This window comes from Aethalodelphis obliquidens, unplaced genomic scaffold (assembly GCF_003676395.1).
Source record: "Aethalodelphis obliquidens isolate GAN/ISIS:26980383/991018 unplaced genomic scaffold, ASM367639v1 scaffold8, whole genome shotgun sequence".
Taxonomy (NCBI): domain Eukaryota; kingdom Metazoa; phylum Chordata; class Mammalia; order Artiodactyla; family Delphinidae; genus Aethalodelphis; species Aethalodelphis obliquidens.
In genome coordinates, this window is record NW_020837952.1 from 51,355,067 (window position 1) to 51,378,371 (window position 23,305).

General features: G+C 44.2%; 1 protein-coding gene and 1 non-coding gene across 2 annotated transcripts in view; both read right to left on the reverse strand.

Moving 5' to 3' along the window:
* The window catches only part of LARGE1 (LARGE xylosyl- and glucuronyltransferase 1), a 587,913-nt gene that overhangs the window by 354,310 nt on the left and 210,298 nt on the right, over window positions 1–23,305 (reverse strand). The window lies entirely within an intron of this gene.
* Window positions 20,042–20,179, reverse strand: LOC113621354 (small nucleolar RNA SNORA76). The gene has a single exon (XR_003433143.1). It is a non-coding gene; the product is annotated as a small nucleolar RNA SNORA76 (small nucleolar RNA).

The window sequence follows — 23,305 nt, forward strand, 5'->3', positions numbered from 1 at the left end:
TAGAAGGAATCAATAGCAGAATAACTGAGGCAGAAGAACGGATAAGTGAGCTGGAAGACAGAATGGTGGAATTCACTGCTGCGGAACAGAATAAAGAAAAAAGAATGAAAAGAAATGAAGACAGCCTAAGAGACCTCTGGGACAACATTAAACGCAACAACATTCGCATTATAAGGGTTCCAGAAGGAGAAGAGAGAGAGAAAGGACCAGAGAAAATATTTGAAGAGATTACAGTCGAAAACTTCCCTAACATGGGAAAGGAAATAGCTACCCAAGTCCAAGAAGCGCAGCGAGTCCCGTACAGGACAAACCCAAGGAGAAACACGCCAAGACACATAGTAATCAAATTGGCAAAAATTACAGACAAAGAAAAATTATTGAAAGCAGCAAGGGAAAAATGACAATATATAAGGGAACTCCCATAAGGTTAACTGATTTCTCACCAGAAACTCTACAAGCCAGAAGGCAGTGCCATGATATACTTAAAGTGATGAAAGGGAATAACTTACAACCACGATTACTCTACCAGGCAAGGATCTCATTCAGATTCGATGGACAAATCAAAAGCTTTACAGACAAGCAAAAGCTAAGAGAATTCAGCACCACCAAACCAGCTCTACAGCAAATGCTAGAGGAACTTCTCTAAGTGGGAAGCACAAGAGAAGAAAAGGACCTACAAAAACAAACCCAAAACAATTAAGAAAATAGTCATAGGAACATACATATCAATAATTACCTTAAACGTGCATGCAATGCTCCAACCAAAAGACACAGGCTTGCTGAAGGAATACAAAAACAAGACCCATCTATATGCTGTCTACAAGAGACCCACTTCAGACCTAGGGACACATACAGACTGAAAGTGAGGGGATAGAAAAAGATATTCCATGCAAATAGAAATCAAAAGAAAGCTGGAATAGCAATACTCATATCGTAAAAAATAGACTTTAAAATAAAGAATGCTACAAGAGACAAGGAAGGACACTACATAATGATCAAGGGATCAATCCAAGAAGAAGATATAACAATTATAAATATATATGCACCCAACATAGGAGCACCTCAATACATAAGGCAACTGCTAACAGCTATAAAAGAGGAAATCGACAGCAACACAATAATAGTGGGGGACTTTAACACCTCACACCAATGGACAGATCATCCAAAATGAAAATTAATAAGGAAACAGAAGCTTTAAATGACACAATAGACCAGATAGATTTAACTGTTTTTATAGGACATCCCATCCCAAAACAGCAAATTACACTTTCTTCTCAAGTGCGCACAGAACATTCTCCAGGATAGATCACATCTTGGGTCGCAAATCACGCCTCAGTAAATCAAAGAAAATTGAAATCATAACAAGCCTCTTTTCTGACCACAACGCTGTGAGATTAGAAATGAATTACAGGGAAGAAAACGTAAAAAACGCAAACACATGGAGGCTAAACAATACGTTACTAACTAACCAAGAGATCACTGAAGAAATCCAAGAGGAAATCAAAAATTACCTACAGAAAAAAGACAATGAAAACACGACGATCCAAAACCTACAGGATGCAGCAAAAGCAGTTCTAAGAGGAAAGTTTATAGCTATACAAGCCTACCTCAAGAAACAACAAAAATCTCAAATAAACAATCTAACCTTACACCTAAAGGAACTAGAGAAAGAAGAACAAACAAAATCCAAAGTTAGCAGAAGGAAAGAAATCATAAAGATCAAAGCAGAAATAAACGAATTAGGAACAAAGAAAACAATAGCAAAGATCAATAAAACTAAAAGCTGGTGGCTCTTTGAGAAGATAAACAAGTTGACAGACCATTAGCCAGACTCATCAAGAAAAAGAGGGACAGTACTCAAATCAATAAAATTAGAAATGAAAAAGGAGAAGTTACAACAGACACCGCAGAAATACAAAGCATCCTAAGAGACTACTACAAGCACTCTAGGCCAATAAAATGGACAACCTGTAAGAAATGGACAAATTCTTAGAAAGGTGTAACCTTCCAAGACTGAACCAGGAAGAAATGGAAAATATGAACAGACCAATCACAAGTAATGAAATTGAAACTGTGATTAAAAATCTTCCAACAGGGCTTCCCTGGTGGCGCAGTGGTTGAGAGTCACCTGCCGATGCAGGGGACACAGGTTCATGCCCCGGTCCGGGAAGATCCCTAATGCCGCAGAGTGGCTGGGCCTGTGAGCCATGGCCGCTGAGCCTGCGCGTCCAGAGCCTGTGCTCCGCAACAGGAGACACCACAACAGTGAGAGGCCCATGTACTGCAAAAAAAAAAAAAAAAAAAATCTTCCAACAATCAAAAGTCCAGGACCACATGGTTTCACAGGTGAATTCTATCAAACATTTAGAGAAGAGCTAACACCCATCCTTCTCAAACTCTTCCCAAAAATTGCAGAAGGAACACTCCCAAACTCGTTCTATGAGGCCACCATCACCCTGATACCAAAACCAGACAAAAATACTACAAAAAAAGAAAATTACAGACCAATATCACTGATGAACATAGATGCAAAAATCCTCAACAAAATACTAGCAAACAGAATCCAACAACACATTAAAAGGATCATACACCATGATCAAGTGGGATTTATCCCAGGGATGCAAGGATTCTTCAATATACGCAAATCAATCAATGTGATACATTATATTAACAAATTGAAGAGTAAAAACCATATGATCATCTCAGTAGATGCAGAAAAAGCTTTTCACAAAATTCAACACCCATTTATGATAAAAACTCTCCAGAAAGTGAGCATAGAGGTAACCTACCTCAACATAATAAAGGCCATATACGACAAACCCACTGCAAACATCATTGTCACTGGTGAAAAACTGAAAGCATTTCCTCTAAGATCAGGAAAAAGACAAGGATGTCCACTCTCACCACTCTTATTCAACATAGTTTTGGAAGTCCTAGCCACAGCAATCAGAGAAGAAAAAGAAATAAAAGGATTACAAATTGGAAAAGAAGAAGTAAACTGTCACTGTTTGCAGATGACATACTATACATAGAGAATCCTAAAGATGCCACCAGAGAACTATTAGAGCTAATCAATGAATTTGGTAAAGTTGCAGGATACAAAATTAATGCACAGAAATTTCTTGCATTCCTATACAGTAATGATGAAAAATATGTAAGAGAAATTAAGGAAACACTCCCATTTACCATTACAACAAAAAGAATAAAATACCTAGGAATAAACCTACCTAGGGAGACAAAAGACCTGTATGCAGAAAACTATAAGACACTGATGAAAGAAATTAAAGATGATACCAACAGATGGAGAGAGATACCATGTTCTTGGATTGGACGTATCAGTATTGTGAAAATGACTATACTACCCAAAGCAATCTACAGATTCAGTGCAATCCCTGTCAAATTTCCAATGGCAGTTTTTACAGAACTTGAGCAAAAAATCTTAAAATTTGTATGGAGACACAAAAGACCCCGAATAGCCAAAGCAGTCTTGAGGGAAAATAATGGAGAGGGAGGAATCAGACTCCCTGACTTCAGACTATTCCATAAAGCTACAGTAATCAAGACAATATGGTACTAGCACAAAAACAGAAACATAGATCAATGGAACAAGATAGAAGGCCCAGAGATAAACCCACACACCTATGGTCAACTCCTCTATGACAAAGGAGGCAAAGATATACAATGGAGAAAAGACACTCTCTTCAATAAGTGGTGCTGGGAAAACTGGACAGCTACATGTAAAAGAATGAAATTAGAACACTCCCTAACACCATACACAAAAATAAACTCAAAATGGATTTGAGGCCTAAATTTAAGACCTGACACTATAAAACTCTTAGAGGAAAACACAGGAAGACACTCTTTGACATAAATCACAGCAAGATCTTTTTTGATCCACCTCCTAGAGTAATGGAAATGAAAACAAAAATAAACAAATGGGACCTAATGAAACTTCAAAGCTTTTGCACAGCAAACGAAACCATAAACAAGATGAAAAGACAACCCTCAGAATGGGAGAAAATATTTGCAAATGAATCAACGGACAAAGGATTAAACTCCAAAATACATAAACAGCTCATGCAGCTCAATAATAAAGAAACAAGCAACCCAATCCAAAAATGGGCAGAAGACCTAAATAGACATTTCTCCAAAGAAGACATACTGATGGCCAAGAAGTACATGAAAATCTCAACATCACTAATTATTAGAGAAATGCAAATCGAAAGTACAATGAGGTATCACCTCACACCAGTTAGAATGGGCATCATCAGAAAATCTACAAACAACAAATGCTGGAGAGGGTGTGGAGAAAAGGGAACCCTCTTGCACTGTTAGTGGGAATGTAAATTGATACAGCCACTATGGAGAATAGTATGGAGGTTCCTCAGAAAATTAAAAATAGTACTACCATATGACCCAGCAATCCCACTACTGGCATATACCCAGAGAAAACCATAATTCCAGAAGACACATGCACCCCAATGTTCATTGCAGCACTATTTACAATAGCCAGGTCATGGAAGCAACCTAAATGCCCATCGACAGAGGAATGGATAAAGAAGTTGTGGTACATATATACAATGGAATATTACTCAGTCATAAAAAGGAACAAAATTGAGTCATTTGTTGAGACGTGGATGGATCTAGAGACTGTTATACAGAGTAAAGTAAGTCAGAAAGAGAAAAACAAATATTGTGTATTAACGCACGTATGTGGAAACTAGAACAATGGTACAGATGAACCAGGCTGCAGAACAGAAGTTGAGACACAGATGTACAGAACAAACATATGGACACCAAGGGGGGAAAACCACGGTGGGGTGGGGATGGTGGTGTGCTGAAGTGGGCGATTGGGATTGACATGTATACACTGATGTGAATAAAACTGATGACTAATAAGAACCTGCAGTATAAAACAACAAACAAACATACAAAAAAAACAACTAATACTAAACTTTCTTTGGGTTATTTGTATGGAAATATGTTAATATAAATGTTTCAGACATTACATGAAATTTCTAAAAATCTTATATGTTCTGGTATAATGTTATAAATCATAATTCTAGTTATTACTTTAAAATGTATATCTCAGAAATAACTAAATTTCCTTGTCAACTGCATTATTATGAACTTTCATCAAATCTTTAACTGTGGTCATTTTTAAGTCTTTTGTCATTCACAGACAGTTATGGGTGTACTCTGATGCTTTTGCAAAAATGTTCCTATAAAAGGGTTTCATCTTCAAGGAATTCATGGAAAAGACTCTGACAAGTACAGGTTTCTGGTAACTGACTATACTGCTGAACTGAATGAATAAGCATTTTCAGAATTCTAATGGAAAACTGATGAATTCATAAAAGTGCTAACAAAAGATCAAGATGAAAAAAAAATAATTACATGGGACTGAGTGAACTGATGAGGATGATTATAATTTTTGTGACTTTCTGTTTGAATAAAAAAGAAAATCCCACAAGGACTCAGAGGCAAAAAATATACAAATCAATTTTCACTGCAAAGTAAAGGAGCTGTTACAGTGGAGGATTCCTGCACTGAATGTCAATATTATGACACAGTATGAGTGTGCTTTGTGGTTGGTAATTGCAATCACTGTTGCTTTTGTTGTGGTCATCCACTTACAATGCTTGGTGTCAGTTTACTTATCTCTTGTAAAAATAAAATAGAGTGTGTGTGTGTGGGAGAAAAAGGAAAAAAAAAAACTACAATGAGGTATCACCTCACACCAGTTAGAATGGGCATCATCAGAAAATCTACAAACAACAAATGCTGGAGAGGGTGTGGAGAAAAGGGAACCTTCTTGCATTGTTGGTGGGACTGTAAATTGATACAGCCACTATGGAGAATAGTATGGAGGTTCCCTAAAAAACTAAAAATAGAACTACCATACGACCCCGCAATCCCACTACTGGGCATATACCCAGAGAAAACCATAATTCAAAAAGTCACATGCCCTCCAGTATTCACTGCAGCAGTATTTACAATAGCCAGGTCATGGAAGCAACCTAAATGCCCATTGACAGACGAATGAATAAAGAAGATGTGGTACATATATACAATGGAATATTACTCTGCCATAAAAAGGAACGAAATTGGGTCATTTGTAGAGATGTGGATGGATCTAGAGACTGCCATACAGAGTGAAATAAGTCAGAAAGAGAAAAACAAGTATCGTATATTAACGCACGTATGTGGAACCCAGAAAAATGGTACAGATGAACCGGTTTGCAGGGCAGAAATAGAGACACAGACGTAGAGAACAAACGTATGGACACCAAGGCAGGGAAGCCGTGGGGTGTGGGTGGGGGTGGGGTTGTGATGAACTGGGCGATTGGGATTGGCATGTATACACTGACGTGTATAAAACTGATGACTAATAAGAACCTGCTGTATAAAAAAATAAAATTAAAAAATATATAAAATGGAGAGAAAAACAATATGAATAAATAATCTTTTAAATACATCTTCCACAATTCATGTTAAAGAACTTTTACCCATAGACGTTCAATACGCATCATTTCCCCATGTACTAGATGCTTCCATGGGTAATCCTATCACGGTGTGAAGGGAGGAGCCAGGCAGGCCAGGGGCCAACACAGGCTTCACCCTATGCTCTATGACTTTCAGCAAGTTGGGGGACCTCTCTAGGCCTAAGTTTCCTCATCTACATTGAGGATAACAGTCTTGTCCAGTGGGTGGTCATGAGGATTGAGTGCACACAGGTATAGACACGGAGTGCCATATAAACATCAGAGCTATACACGTTTTAGTGATTGTTCTGATCACTCAGTCCTCCCAACCACCCCAGATGTAGGCATCTGCATCCCCAGTCAACCCTTGAAGATGCTGGTACCCAAGTTAATACACCCAGTAATCAACAGGAGATGGACTTCAAACACACTCCGTGCTCCTTAGACTAGAGACCATGGCGGAGGGAAAGAGAGCATGGAAGTGAGAGAAAAAAAAAAAAAAAGAGGGAGAAGCATCCTTTTCCCCTTAGGTGAGATGGCAGACACGAAAAGGCAAAGAAATCAGAGCACAGGGAAGAGAAAAAAGGGGTGGGCTGGGTAGAGAGATCCCGAGACCTTGACAAAGGCAACCAAGTTGAAGGTCAGCATTTGGACCATCTCCCATCTGGCCTAGTGGGTCCCTCTAGCCAGCGAGGCCAGCCCTGGGAGCGGGTCCCGCTGGGCTGGTCCTCCCACACAGCATCTATCCACCCAACACTCTTCTGGACTCATCCAGCACCACAAAGCCACGGCCGCTGCACAGAACAGGGGCTCCTACGGACCCTACTTTGGATCCTTTTCAAAGCACGAGGGTCCCTTTCTAGTTCTAGAAAGTGCATTCGAGCCAGTGAGGCAGCAGGCCCGACAGCCCTCGCCTGGGGAGGGCCCAGCCTGACTGTGCGGCCCTGGCAGTTGCACACATCACCCTCTGGCTTGAGAACAGAGTAAATTTCTGGGGACGTTATCAAGAGAGAATGAATACTGAAACCCCACAAGGACTCCATGCCATTGCTGTCCACGTGCTGTAAGCGGAGGTGGAGGCATCCCCAACTGCAACGTGTTAATCCAATTGACATTTGGGGGAGGAGAAGGAGAGGCTGCTGGTCAGGAAGAGCGGTTTCACACTTTTCCAAAAGATGGGAAGAAGGGGAGAATTAAAAATAGATTTGGTGTTGCCTTAACACTACAAGCCACGCACACGACATTGATCAGAGAGAATCAGTGTGGCTGAGTATAGGACGCGGCGGTACCAGTGGACTCATTTCTCACCAGCAAATATTGACTGTGCAGTAAGAACGCCCGTGAGCCCAAGACTGGAACACGGCCCTCACAGGCCAGGAGTGGGCAAGTCAGCAAGCAACATACATGCCTGTCGGCTCACGTGCGTACACCTCCCTACACGCTCAACACAAAAACTGGCCAAGCCCCATTCATCTCTCCTAAGCCTCCCGGTGTGTCCTGGCCCATCACGGCTGACTTTAAACAAGCAGTTGCAAAGGCTATGACTCCTCTTAACACTTGACCTCCTCCTATTCTCTGGGCCCTTCGATGGTTCTGACATGGACCCAACGGGAGACCCCTAAGGAACCAGGGAGGGGGGTCCCTGCTCTTCTCCACGCAGCACGACTCTTCCTGCCTCTGCACCCACGTTCCTTCTTCTGTGTTTCAGTTTCTGTAATATACCTTTAAAGGCAAGCATCTCCCTTGTTATTCCAATAATTCATTCCTGAAAATAAAATGTCGTGTGCCACAAAGCTAACAGGGAAGCAATTTCCCACAATTTTCACTGGGAAAAGTTATAATTAAAATTATAAATTAAGATTGTAATTAAAACTTAACAATGCATTAGATGTGACGCCAACTCCCTCCCCTCCCGATTTCCTAAAATGAAATAAAGACATCATAAACATAAAACACCTGTACTGAAGTGACAAATTCTCTTGCGAGGATGTAAAAATGCTAAAAAAAAAAAAAACCCGGTGCTTCCTGATCAGAACACCGTCCACGCGGCTGTCAGCGTGAGGCCGCCACCTGGCTGTTCTCATCTCCGGCAGCACCCCAGGCCCACGTCCCCAGTTTGTTGGTGCTTGGAGGCTTCTCAGAATGTCTACACACAGTTCTAATTTTCTACCAGTTGTATCTGGTCTAGGACTTAATACTTACCGTAATACATTATCTTATTTAAAACAGTATATTGATTTTTGCAGCATAAATATTTTCCCTATGTAAACATCATCCCCCGAAATATGCTATCAAGATATGTACTTTGTATAAAGTTTAGGTATTTAAAAAAGGGGCAGCAGCATTATCCACAGTCCCCCACTCCCCATAAGGTGGCAGAACCCAAATATTCATCCGAAGATGAAGGGATAAACAAAATGCGATGCCTGCCTACGAGGACACATCGCTCAGCCTTGAAAAGGAGGGAAATTCTGACACATGCCACTATGTGCACGAACCTCAATGATGTTTTGCCAAATAAAATAAGCCAGACCCGAAAGGACAAATAATGCCCTATTCCACATATGTGAGGTACTTACAATAGGCAAATTTATGGAAACAAAGTAGAATTGAGGTTATCAGGGGCTGGTGGAGGGGAAATGAGAAGTCGCAGTGATGAACCAGTTTTGGAAATGAATCGTGGTGATGGTTACACAACATTGTGAATGTACTTAACGCCATGGCAGGGTACACTTAAAAACGGTTGGAGTGGTAAATATTGTCACGTATGTATATCTATCGTTTTGGGGGGTTTTTTCGGTTTGTTTGTTTTTTTTGGTTTTTCTTTTGGGCCGTGCCACGCAGCATGCAGGATCTTAGTTCCCCAACCGGGAATCAAATCTGGGCCCCGTGCAATGAAAGCACGGAGTCCTAACTACTGGACCACCAGGGAATTCCGTGCAATGAAAGCACGGAGTCCTAACTACTGGACCACCAGGGAATTCCCTATGTTATGTATACTTTATGACAATTAAAACAAGAGGCACTCTACTTGGAAAACCTCAACCCCGAAGTAGGCTGTAGGTAGTAGGTTATCAATATCTGGATGTGGTAAATTTTGGAATGAGTTTTTCTTGGTGACATAGCAACTTGGTAAGTGGCATATGTAATATTAGAAAGGAGGGCTCATTGGTGAGAGAAGGTTTTCAAGAAATGTGGGCTGGCTAAAATATTTTAGAGGTTCTCTCCTCCTTTTCATAAACATACTGAAAACCTAGAGAGATTGGAATCACCATCCTTAGTGATGCCATCCCAGGGGTGATCCCTAAGCAGTCTTGTTTCTAGTCTCTCTTTGGAAAGACCGCTCTCTGTTTGCCTCATACCAGCTACGAGGGTGAGAGCAATGGTCCCTATAACATCGCCATGCCTGCCTCTCATGAGCCTGTCTGCAAGGTGCTGGCCAGAGCATCTGAAATGACAGAAGGCAGAGATACAGATATTGTTCAGGTTGCTTGAACCACCTGATGCCTCCTGACTGATGAATATAGGGAGGATGTAGTGGGAAGTTAACCCTTTTTCACCTCAAACTTTTTTGGCCACTACTGTTACCTCACAAAATCATCTAAGATTTTTGCATGACCCAATTGATTTAGGTAAATTCGCACAAAAAAAGAAATAGGATTAGGTGGTCCCCCTTGGTCCCTTCCAACTATAAAAGCTGACACTTAACCTCATCTCTGAAATGGCTAGTTGTAGTCTTTGCATGGCTGGCACTGACTCGGGGGTGGAGAGGCCAGGATGGGGAATCAAAGAAATCAGAGTTTGGGACTATCATCTGAGACTAAGAGAAGTAGTTAAGTCCTCACTGGGCATCTTCTGTGGATGGTGCCGAGTCCTTTCTGCCCTATATTCAGTTCAGCAAAAATCACCGCGTCCCATAACATAGTGCCAGGCAGCTGGACTAACTTTCTTAACAACCAACCAACCACCACCTGAGGCAGGAGAGGAAGGAACCACACATTCTATGATTTTTTTTTTTCAAGATTTTTCCCTAACATTTTCTTATGAGAGTTTTCAAACATACAGTAATGGTAAAAGAATTTTACAGTGAACATGTATATCCCTACACCTACGTTCTACCATTATTAACATCTTACCACACTTGCTATATCATACCTACCTACCCTTCTAGCCATCCATCAACCCATTTTTTAAATGCATTTCCAAACAGTAAGTTACTTGTCAGCCCATTATTCTCTAGCCACTTTGGTATGTACTGCGTTAACTTGGGTTTAATAAAGTTACATACAACGAAATGCACAGACCAACCATTGGTGAGTTTTGACAAATATCTATACCTATGTAACCCAAACCACCTTTAAGATACAGACCATATTGGGCTAATGATGTAATTCACTCAACCGACTTCCCACTCAACCTCTGCCCACACTCCCCACATGTAAGCACTTTTTAAATTTATTTCCATTATAAATTGGTTCTTCCCATCCCAGAACTTCGTCCATTAGGAATCCAATATATAATCTTTCGGGTATGCCTTCTTTCAGAGTGTAACATTAGTGTGATTCACCCACGTTGTTGCATGTATCAGCTGTCTGGGTTTTTGTACTGCTCAGTATGAGCTATGTCGTCATATTAATATATCACATTTATCCATTCTCTTATTGACGAGCACCTAGGTTGTTTGCAGTTTGGTCAACAACTACAATTGGAACGGAAGAGTCAGAGGACAGGTGTCTATTTAGTTTTATAAGAAGCTGCCAGACTTCTTTTCAAAGCAGATGAACCCTTTTATATTCCCACCAATAAAGTATGAGAGTTACAGTTGTACCACATCCTTGTCAACATTTGATGTTGTCAGTCTTTTTAATTTTAGCCATTTTCTGGTGGGTTTGTGGTGGCATCTCATGGTAGTTTTTCCTGGCTTTCTGTGGGGTCCTCAAGCTTTTTCTTTAGAATTCAATTGATTTGCTGATGGTGTTTTTCAGTGTATCTCTTTGTATGGCTTTTGGAGTGGTTGCTCTGAATATTGCATTATATCTACATAACTTAGCAACGCCTACTAGGGCGGACAGCTTACTAGTTTGAGTGAAGTGCAGAAAACTTACCTCCCTTTGTTTCCCTTTATCCTCTCCCATTTACAATAGGATTGTTGTAACATTTCCCCTACATACACTGAGAGACAAATCAGACATTCTCCAAATGCCTTTACATCTCGGACACCTACTGTGAAACTTAGTTTTCACCAAGCAGATACACCTGTGTGAGATTAGACGCAAAAATGAACATCAGGGGGTAGGGCAGCTCTTCTGTTGCCTTGACTCTTTTCTGGCAAGTATAAGTAAGATATTTGGTATTTTCCAGAGGCATCTGTGATTAGATCCTCGCGTTCAGTCCTGAACTTCATGAGTATCGAAAAACATGGTGCCCGTGCTGCCCTCACAGGTCCCAGCACCCAGCAGTCCTTATGGGGAGAGGTATCCCAGTGGCTTCTTAACCACAGTTTCCCTGGCGATCTGGTTCTGGGAGGTTCCAAGAACTGCCCCTCAGCTGACAGTCTGTGCCTCTAGCTTCTCCTGGAATTCTGCAAGGCACCTAATAATGGCAACAAATCCTTTTCTGCTTAAACTCATGCATTCTCTAGTCTGTAACTGAACTCTAATAGATGGGAGTCCCATGACTAATTACTGGCAGAGCGGAGATCAAAACCCTGATCTCTGCTCTTTCTTCTACAGTGTGCTACTAGAGTCTCTCTCTTGACTACGTTCTTCAAAGAAGAAAGAGTTGAAAGTCCCATGTTCTATTTTGGGAACATGCACTGGGAATGAAATGTTTGTATTTCTATGTCATTTCCTTTGTCCACTTTCCCACACCTGCTGTCATCATTACGTGGGCTGGTTTAACCACTACTCAGGAGCCAAATACTGTGGGTACTTCCCAGGCAGCACAGTGGTGACAACCATGAGAATATTTTTCTGCTCTGCCTTGTGACTGCAGTTGAATTAATAAAGACGTTTCTTTCTTAAAAGATTGAACTCACTCTAGGAAACAGAGAAGAATGTAATCTAAAGGGGCTTCCCATACTTACCTGCATGTGGACAAACCCTGAACTTAGAACCCAAAGATCTGGAAATCACAGCCCAGCTACATCCCAGCTTGGGCTACTGATCAAGCATTTTTTGAGCTTCCGCTGCTCTAGCTCCATTGGCTTCCTTGCTGTGACAAACATATTTGGTCTTTGTGCCCAGTTCCTGGCACACAGCTCCTAAAACCCTTGGAATTCTGGCATGATGAGTGTCTTGTGTATGCTGATGAGATGACTGGTGACTGGGGACCCCTAGAGAGCATTAGGAGGGGGTCTGGTCACCAGAAAGACCAAGGCAGGATTAGAGGGTTGCAACTTTCAGCCCCACCCCATGCCCAATGCCCAGGGAGGGGAGAGGGGCTGGAGACTGAGTTAAGCACCAATGACCAGTGACTCAATCCATCATGCCTGCACAGTGAAACCTCCATAAACCCCCTAAGTGACAGGGTCCAGACAGCTTCCAGGTTGATGGACACATCACGGTCCTGGGAGAAGCATGCCTACAGAGGGTGCATATGTGATCCCTGCCTCGTTCCCGACTTGTACCCTTTAATAATAAACCAGGGATAGTAAGTAAAGCACTTCCCTGAGTTCCAAAGATGGGGGGGTTGTGGAAACCCCCTGAATTTATACCCAGTTGAGCAGAAGTGCAGGTGCCAACCTGAGATATGTGACTGGAATCTGAAGTGGGGACAGTCTTGTGGAACTAAGCCCTTAAGCCATGGCGTCTGAACTAACTTTGGATAGTTAGTGCAAGCATTAAATCGTGGGACAGCCAGTTGGAGTCCTGAGAGTCAGAAAACTGGTGTGGGAAGAAACTCCCAAGCATTTGCTCTCATAGTGTTGTAGGTAAAAATTGTGTAGACCTGTTCCTCCAATAAGACAAGCACAGTCCTGCCACAGGACCTTTGCATCTGCAATTTCCTCTGGCTGGAAGCTGCATCCTTTTGTTATCTGTATGGCGAGCACCCTCACTTCACTCTAGTGTTTACTCAAAAAGCCTTCCATAATACCTGGTATATCTTGAATTTTTTTCTTATAGCACAGATATGATTCAATCTTATAACCAGCCATCCCTTGATATCTGTGGGGGACTGGTTCCAGGACCCGCCCGTGAATACCAAAATGTCAAGTCCCTTATATAAAATGGCATAGTATTTAACCTATACACATCCTCCTGTGTATTTTACATCACTTCTAGATTACTTATTTTATCTAAGACAATGTAAATGCTGTGTAAACAATTGTTGGCGTGCGGCAAATTCAAGTGTTGCTTTTTGAAATTTTCTGGAATTTTTTTCCCAGAGTATTTTTGATCTATGGTTGGTTGAATCCATGGATGTGAAACCTGCAGATACGGATGGCCGACTGTACCTATTTTCCACTTCAGTATTCCCAGTATATGGAATGGTGACTGGCACATAGTAGGAGCTCAATAAATCTGAAAAGTGAATGCATGCCGCCTGTCTGCATGTTTACTGGGGATCCAAGGCCCTCATCTCTAAACCTGAGGTCACAACGCTGACCTCTGACAACCGTCGTAAATGTTAACTGAGATGGATTATACAAAAAGCCATGACAGTGAAGCATGTGCCCAGCACGTGGTGGATATTTTAAAAAATGTACTAATTCTAGGACAAACTGTTTTTCACATTCTAACATCTCTGAAATCAAGTAGCCTCCAGCAATAACTAGAGAGCATACAGCAGTGGTAACACAGCTGCACTGCTAGCACATTCACAACAGGTGTCAGTGGCTTCCATGAAAATCCTGGAGACAGTGGCGGGGGCGGGGGGGGGGTCACTTTTTAACCCCTATGCCCCACATGGTTGTGGGAAGGGGCAGGTGGAGGGTCCAGTGTGTCCACAACATTCCCAAAAGAGGAGCCAGGAGTAAGCTAGCTCCACAGCGCTGCAAAGTGGGTACAAATGCTTTCTCAGGATTCTTACAAGCGATCTGATGCTCATAACGACATGGAGGACAGTACAATAGAGAAAACACAGACGGCAATGACACCGTAGAGAAGGAATTCCAAAGAGTGAGGCTCAATGCGAAGAAGCTTTAAGAATACCTGAACTGGGACTTCCCTGGTGGTGCAGTGGTTAAGAATCCACCTGCCAATGCAGGGGACAAGGGTTCGAGCCCTGGTCGGGGAAGATCCCACATGCCGCGGAGCAACTAAGCCCCTGTGCCACAACTACTGAGCCTGCGCTCTAGAGCCTGCGAGCCACAACTACTGAGCCCACATGCCACAACTACTGAAGCCCACGTGCCTAGAGCCTGTGCTCCGCAACAAGAGAAGCCACCTCAATGAGAAGCCCGCGCACCGCAATGAAGAGTAGCGCCTGCTCGCCGAAACTAGATAAAGCCTGTGGGCAGCAATGCAGCCAAAAATAAATTAATTAATTAATTTAAAAAAATACCTGAACCAACATGCTTGCCCATATTTTCCTTCATATGTAGGCACAGCAGTAAAATATGATAAAACCCACCTAACTAGGTCTAAAAGGGCTCTTTCAATAAGTATGGGAATATATGTATAGCTGATTCACTTTGTTATAAAGCAGAAACTGACACTCCATTGTAAAGCAATTACACTCCAATAAAGATGTTAAAAAAATAAAAAACAATAAGTATAAAAGATTCAAAAGGATGAGAAAGCATTGTGTCACAGCTTAATTAAAAGCCTTTTAAAATTTCTTGGCTTTATATAAAATAATGGTGTGTCTTACAATTGGCAGCATCTAAGATTAGGTGATATAGGAGATTTGTTTGAGAAAAAAATTGAAACAAAACTCTAATGCACTCTTGACCTCAGACATTTCTCTACTAGTTCATCCATTGACTTAATATTCCTGTATTGAATTCCCATGTCTATTTTCAGGCCTAATTTACATCGCACGTTTTCCGGGGGGGAAAGAAACAAATCTGGGTGTTTCTCAAGGACAATGATCTCTTGAAGGGTTGTCCTGGGGCCAGCAGTATCAGTATCATCTGGAAACTTCTTAGAAATGCACAGCCTTAGGCACCCCAAGTCTCCTAAATCAGAAACTGGGGGAAGGGGGAGTTGTTAGAACCAGCCCTCCAGCTGATTCTGATGGAGTCTAGAGTTTGAGAAGCCCTATTTCAGGAAAATCACCCAGCACCATACGCCAGCAGCTTGATCACTCAAGTGTAACTACTCACTGAAGTTTAACTAAAATGTCTTGAGAGGGCTTCCCTGGTGGCGCAGTGGTTGAGAGTCCGCCTGCCGCTGCAGGGGACACGGGTTTGTGCCTCGGTCCGGGAGGATCCCACATGCCGCGGAGCAGCTGGGCCCGTGAGCCATGGCCGCTGAGCCTGCGCGTCCGGAGCCTGTGCTCCGCAACGGGAGAGGCCACAATAGTGAGAGGCCCGTGTACCGCAAAAAAAAAAGAAAAAATGTCCTGGGAATTCATTCTATGCCAGGCACCGTGTTGGGGGACAGATGCTGCCTCGAAATCTGAAGAGGTACGTGTGCAAATGACTAAATAAAATATAAAATGGAATGAAATGAAGGCTGATGGAGGTGCCAAGACCACGCTCCATTCAGGGGATGGAGGACAGATTCTGATTCAAGAGTCCGAGTGGACTTCTCAGAGGAGGTGGCAATGTAGGGTAAGAAGGTTTTGGATAGGTTTTCTATGGTAGAGGAGAGAGATGCGCTAAGGAACTAGGACAAGCAGAGGGCAAGAGAACATTCAGAGCCCCATGAGCATAGGGGGCCATCACTCAGGTGTGCTCTGAAATCTGATTAATTTGACATCCACTCCCCCCCACCCCACCTTTACATGCTCACCATGGATTCCACTTGCGGCAAGGCCGGCCAAGTTGCCAGCCCAGAGCCACTCTCCCTTGTCTGCTTAGGAAGAGAACCCGGCTTCCATTCAGGGGAGTAAAGCAGCCAGAGAAAAGACTGTATACCCGACAGCCTCTAGGGCAGCTAAGCATGGCTGTGGGACTTCAGGAAGGCCACCCAGAGGCAGTCTGCCCTCTGAGATGTGCGCCCGTCCTGGCCTTCTCCCTGCTTCTTCTTGGCTGCTGGCCTACAAGGATGTTGACACCCAAGAGCCACGATGGACACCGAGGTGCTTTGACGCACAGCTGAGGATGGGAGAATTGCAAGATAGTATCCTGGGATCTAGCGATACCGTTAAACTACCGCACCACGCTACACTGCCAACACCCTGACTTCTCGGATGTGAGAGAAAACTAAGCTTCCCTCTGGTGAAACCACTGTTACAGGGAACCTGCCGTCATGTCATCGAGCCTAACTGTCACTGGTGCACCACTCTCTTTCCAACGGCCTCCTATGAACCTGCAAAACTCCAGGTTCTTCCTCCTCTTGCGGAATAGCTCTGCCCCCCCTCCCCATCTTCCTCTCCACCTACTGCCATTCTTCTTGAGAACATTATCACAGACCCGCCCAACCCTCTAGCCTGACGGCAAAATAAGGGCATCATTTCCAAGCACCTTCGCCCACACTCCCTGTAGCACCTTCATCCCCCCTACACCTCGCTGCTCAAAGTATGACCCAGGTACCGACTACATCAGCATCACCCGGGAGCTCATCACAAAGGAAGACTCACCAGCTCACCCCAGGCTTATGCATCAGAGTCTGCGTTCTAACAAAATCACAGTTTGAGAGACATTACTGTCATCGTCATCTTCACCTACAGCTGCTCACCTCCAGACCACAGATTGGGAAATGCGTTCTCTGGCTACACCCTCCCGTCCCTCCAGGTCTCTCGTTCTTTGTCAATCTTTCCTACAACTCTAAAAGCCACCGATACCATCCTGAATTGCTACTCACTCTTCCCTGGACAAAATAATCACCTTCACACTTCCCTGCTTTTGTTTATTTAACTGCTTCTGCCTGGGATGCCCTCTGAAGCCTCTGGCCACCCGTGGATCCACTCGCCCTCCAGTGTGCTATCAGTTCAGATGCCACCTCCAGACCATGAGTATTTTGGGGGGAGAGACTGAGTCTTCTCCATCAGCAAGGTGGTACAGCAGTGGGCTCTGGGGCCCATGCCACTTACTGGAGCACGACTGAAAACATTTAAGGCAACTTGTCTCTGCCTCAGTTTCTTCATCTGTAAAACTCAGATAATCATGGGGCCTATATTTCCCAGGGCAGTTCTATCAAGTCAAGGATGTGATAGAATGAAAGAACTAGGACTAATGTTTGGCACGTAATAACTACTTAATAAATGCTAGACATTGATTCTGGACGCCAAGCCCTAGCATGGGAGCAGACACACCGTATGTTCTCAATAAATGTTGACTGAATCGAACTTGCAGTTTCTGCATTGACTTCTGTGTCTTCATTGTTCCTGGGCTCATGAGTCTACCATACCCACTCTTCTCCACAGCCCAGCAAAAAGTCCAAATCCAGCTCCCCACAGGGACATCATTTAGATGAAAGAACATTTTCTGCAGCCACCCCTGTCCTCAGAGCCTCGCCAAGAAACAGAAAAGCAAAGCAATATACGTGTGAATTGGAAATTGTCTCTTTGCTCTCACTTCGTTAGGCTGATCTCCTGCAGTCCAACAAAGGGAATTAGACAGCAGAAGGGACAGGAAAACATGGGATCTGGACATGCTGAAGCCCAAAGGACTCAGGTCCCAGGAGGAAATGCAATTCTAGGCCCACAAGGCTGCATGGAAATCAGGACAAAGGGCTTCTCCTTGGCAATGTCTTCAAGGTAGGAGGTGTGCTCCTGCCCTGGTCCCCTGAACAGCCATCAACCAGTGCCTACGGAGTGCAGCCATGGGTCTATGTGGTAGGAATAAAAGGTGGTTACAATGCAGTCCCTGTCTGCAAGGACGACTGGGACAGAGAGACAAACTGACAACTATATGGTGTGTGATAATGCTACTAAGGGTACAGGTGCAAGATGTTAGGTAGGCAAGGAGGAGAGGAACATTACCAGATCAATGGGACTGGAAAGGAAGGAGGTCCAAGGAATTCTTACAGAGAAGACCCTGAGGCTGGGTTCTGAATAGGAGTTAGCCTGGCAAACAGGCAGGAAAAGGCATCGGAGGCAGCAAGAACACAAGACACAAAGACACATGAGGGTAGGCTGAATAATAGTTCCCAAAGATGCCGAAGTGCTCATTCTTGGAATCTGCGAATGTTACATTATAAGGCAAAAAAGACTTATAGGTCTTTTTTAGGTCTTTTTATAGGTCTTTTTTGTAGGTACGATTAAAGATCGTGACATGGGGAGATCATCCGGGATTATCTGTCCAGACCTGACACAATCACAAAATCCTTACAAGAGAGATGCAGGAAGAGCTGGCACCGGAGAAAAAGTCATTGTGAAAACAGAAGCAGAGATTGGAGACATGTGCTTCATAGACGGAGGGAGGGGCCACAAGCCGAGGAATGCAGCCCTGCCAACACCTTGACATTAGCCCAGAGAGACTGATGCTGGGCTTCTGACCTCTAGAAGTATACAAGAATAAATCTGTATTAATTTAAGGGGCTAAATTTGTAGTAATCTGTTATAGCAGCCACAGGAAATTTATACACATACACTGTTTGAGGTACACCTTCAGGAATGTTAAAGAAAAATGTCAGAAAGAGGAAACCAGCTGAGGAGGCAAAGCCACGGGCCAAATCACGAAAGGATCTGTGTACCAGGCTGAATTATCCTCAATATGGAGCTGCTGGCTAAAGGACATCAAGCGGACGGATGATAGAATAAGATCGCTAAAGCACTGAATTGCCAAACTTTTAGGTCTTAAATCTTAGCAATTACCACATGCCTAATTCCCCATTTTATTGACTCTCATTTCTTTTATCATAGGCTGTAATGACTTTATGAAAAGAAGGAATAACCAGCTGGTAGATGTAACGATTTGCAGCCCCCCCCCGCCCCCAATTCCATTCAAATGTTTCCAAAGACGCATACCTATATTTGTAGAGCTGCAATCAGGGATGAGTACGCATCAGTGGACAGCCGGACGGCACCGGAAATTGGGAGCTTTCCCCGAAATTCTGACCAGATGATTACTGTAATATGTCTAAAAAGGCCACGTGCTGAAATAACCACCCCTCGACCCCCACCTCTAGGAGGTGGGGAGGCAACTGACACACTGAGTGCTCACTCGGGGCCAAAAGCTTCGTGAACACTGTGCCTTGCTGGTTCTCTGAGGATGTACGATCGTCACCCTTCTGGGCACACTCTCGGTGCCACTGGGGGATCCCCGAGTCTCGTGTGACCAAGCCCCATTCCCCAAGCACAAGGCCCATCAGAGAACCCAGGCAGAGGAGACCATCCCTCTGTCCTGCACCCACAAGCCTCTGCCCAGGGTCTGCACACAGAACGGCCTTTACACATACAATTGCAGCTACTCCCAGGCTCCCTGCCCTCCTACCCTCTCTGTGCATCACATTCTCCCTGCAACACCCGCCTCTTCAAGGCCTCTGTCAGCCGTGCCCTTTGCCGAATGTCACTTGTTGCCAAAGGAATCACCTAGGTGGCACCTAAGCAGTCCCGTATCTGAACAAGCTGGATTTGCTCTGGCACTGCCTCCTGACCCCTGAGGCCACGGGACAGGCCCTGCAGAGGTTCCAAGGCAGTGCCTTGGCTGTGACCAAAGCAGGGGACCCACAGGGAATGGTGCTCAATGGAATGATTTCAAACACCGCCAGCCCTCCCTGGACCTCAGTTAAAATAGAGGGTCACTGCCTTCCCACAACCGCTCAACTCCCTCCCAAATGGGACACCCCCCAAACTGAAAGCCACGTCCGCTTCCCAGGCACCTGACATTCCCCACAGCCCCAGAGGGCTCTGTGGTATTAAAACACCCAAGATGCCTGACAACGCTGGGTACGTGTGGAGTCTTCAATTTGAGCTGCTGTAAACAGCGCTGCTGTGAAGCCCTCTGACAGGCTCCACTCTACCCAGCTCCACCTTTTCCTTTAGAATCTGTACGTGAGAACAGTACATTCCTAAAAATAGAATCACTGAGTTAAAGGCTAAGCACGATTTATAGTTCTTGGGATGAACCAACAGTTTACTCTCCAGAAAGAGCGATGCTGATGGGACCAGCAATTCAGATTCGACGGCCGTTGATGGAGCCCTGGCTTTATTCCAGCAGCGAGCTAGGCACCTCACCTCTGTTCTCTTTTCAGTATCCCACAGAGCTCAGTTACCCCCATGCAACTGATGCAGAATGTGAGGTCATAAAACAAAACAACTGGCCCAGGGCCGTCCAGTTCTTTTGAGACGGGGCTGGGAGAAGAATCTAAGTCCCAGATTCCTCCAGTTCTGTGGTTTCTGCTGAATTACTCAGATCTTTGAGCTTCCCCACACGACTACAACAGCTTTCATTTATTAACGATAACCAGAGGCCAGGTTCTAGACTGGGTACTTTATTACGTACACTCCCACATCCATCCAAGTCAATGAGGCAGTCGAAACAATGCCGCTGCCGCTGATGAGAATAGCACCGACCCGTTCCTGAATGCTAATATGTTCGAGGCACTGTGCAAAGCACTTTATGTTCATCTATTATTTTAACTCTCTTAAAATCTATAAGCGAGACGTTAAGAGGCCCAGTTTATAGATAAAAGGATTGAAGCTCAGAAAAGTGACTTCCCTTAAGGGTCCCACAGACTATAAATAGGAAATACATCCATCGATAAATGGATTTGAACACAGGGCTGTCTCCCAAACCTAAGCGTTTCATCTCAATGCTAGACTGCCCCAACAGCCAGCATCATCCGGTGGGTGGCGAGGAAGAAAGTTTCTAAAGAAGGTGGTGAGAAAAATCAGCATTCCATTTCGGTTCCTCTTCCCCGCAACGTGCTGGCTGTGTGTAGTTTGATCTGTGCTGCGTTTATTTCAACGCCATCCGACTGGCTGCATACAAATGCAAGTCTTTCTCTTCTGAGGGCTGCTTCCCATTATAGCAAAGGAGAATCACAAGGACCGGCCCACATCCCGACACAGGCCTCCAATGGCTAAGACGGACCCTCTCGTCAGAGCCCAGGAAGGCTCCCTCTCGGGGCACCCTCTGCAGTGCAGAGGCAGGAGTAGAAAGATGAGGACTCCTAGAAAGTGGCAAAAGTAGCTCTGTATAAGGGGAACAGCATCAGGCTGGGAAGGAAGTCACATGTTCAAGTCCCAGCTCTGCCAGCAACCCACTGCGTGACCTGGAGCAAGTAAGTCTTGGCCTCATAAACACTAATACAATTAATAAACAACGTGATGTAATTTTGGACTCCCCTGTGGAGGGAGTGGGGGAGATTCTTAGCAAAGAATGACTGAATAGCTTTAAAGAAAGGATTCAGCAAATCAAGACAAGATGCCTGGGTCCTAGATCATTTGCACAACTAACCTACCATTAGAAGTTCTTGTTCTCAAAATGCACAGGTATAAACCCATGCATTGGCCTTTGTCTGCCCTAAGGCAGCTACCACCACAGAGTCTTCATGATCCTACACCAGTTCACATCCTGGTAACACTGCAGGTTGAAGGCAGACTGAAAAAGAAATCATTACCTCCATCATCAAGTAAGGATTCAATCATCTCCAGGAGATCCAGAGTTGGCACACAGAGACCAGTTCCAGCTGAATAATGTTATGACTAATAAAGAAATGGGAAGAAGGGGAAAAGCCACTCCCCTCCCTTACCACCCTGATAGGAGTGGGATGTGCCTTTATCTTTGTCGTCCTCCTGCCAATTGCTAAAGGGACACCTCCCATGCCCTCTGGCACCAGTAGCCTGATGGTTTTACTGCGTGTCCATCAATAAAATACACGGAATGCCCAGATGAGTAGGAACAGTATTTGACCTAAAATAACAAAATTCATAAAGTTTGGCTTGCCAGAGATGCTCTTTTCATAATAACTTTGGAAGTCTCCAGGTGTTAACAGCTGGAAATGGTTATCAGGTTCCTCTTGCTGGGGTTTACAGCTACATCTGCAGTGTACAGCCGAGGTTTTCCAAGCACACAGGACTCCAGGCACATATGCATCAGCAACCCTCCACCACCAGCTCTCTCCCATCGCTCTGGCTTCCCGGCCAAGCTTACTCCCTGCTCCCAGTTCTCTGGAATCAAAGGAACTTTTTTTAAAACATCAAGCTGCTTGGGGAAAAAAAAAGTGTCAATTTGTAAATTCCCTACTTGGCCCCATCTACCTGCAAAGATACAGAAAAGTCCGGGGGAAGGAAAAGAAGAAGAGGATTGTGTTTCTCTTTTTAGTTTCCAGATGGAGCTGACTCCCACTGGCTACCCACACACCCAAGTGGCTGATGTCACTGTTGTGATTTTAGTAGTACTGTGCAGGCCTTGGGCAAGTACCCTCATGAAAATCAACAACAGCGAGCACATCTGAGAAAGCCAGAGAGATAAAAATGAGGGAACCAATGTGTCCTCGGCTCTGAAAACGTCTGCAGAATCTCCAAGCAGAGACCCATCAAATGGACATTTGGGCACATGTGCCAGCCTGGACCAAGCCAAGGTTTTTCAGAGGTAGAGACACTCGGGCAGGCTGACGAAGTCTGAAGGGCTGAGAACGATGCGGCCCCAGATATCACCTTGTAGGACCCTTAGGAAAAAGGTCTTTGACCATTTCCCAGGATGGATAGCTCAGGACTCAACCACCACATGGCCTGGAGGAGAAAAGGTGCTTTCAGTAGAGCCTAGCACTGCCATGTGACCAGCCTCCACAGACTGAAGAGAAGCTGCTGACACTCAGAGG